This window comes from Monopterus albus, unplaced genomic scaffold, assembly GCF_001952655.1.
Source record: "Monopterus albus unplaced genomic scaffold, M_albus_1.0 scaffold124.1, whole genome shotgun sequence".
In the NCBI taxonomy this organism is placed as follows: Eukaryota; Metazoa; Chordata; class Actinopteri; order Synbranchiformes; family Synbranchidae; genus Monopterus; species Monopterus albus.
Window position 1 is genome coordinate 798,678 of NW_018128004.1, and position 595 is coordinate 799,272.

The window sequence follows — 595 nt, forward strand, 5'->3', positions numbered from 1 at the left end:
TCTGTTGGCTTCCCGACTTCCTCTGCAGCCAAAGGCGGAGCAGAGGGTGTATGTTCACTAGGAAGAGAATCGGTAACATGTACTGCTTCAACACTGGCTGTGGCTTTTTGGATCTTCTCAAATTCACCCAAAAAACAGACACAGTTTTGCAGGAATGTTTCACACCATTTAAGTTTGGCCTCTGTCTTGTGCTTCTGTAAAAAGGGTTCTCTGTTGTGAGAAAGGTGTGCTTTATTAGTCCTCAAACTAGCTTGTTTAATAAACAGTCCTACAGCTCCCTCTGCCAGGAGAGCCTCGTCATAGGCGCCAAAGAAGCCACGGTCACACACTCCAAGCCTGAATAACATCGCAGTCGGCCATAATGCAAAATCAATCAATGCCACACGTGACTTTTGTCGTGTAATGAGAGGCTCTCTGGCCTAATGGAACCAAATAATTGCGAGGCTTCTACAGTAGACTACATTCTTCTGCACACAATTACTGGGGGTTAATTCCTGATCAGGGCCTGTGACCTTCCTGGCCTTAATTCTCCCTAACTCCCTCATGACCTGGTCCGCCTTGAGGCGGAAGGGGTGGGTGGGTGGTGACTGGGCAG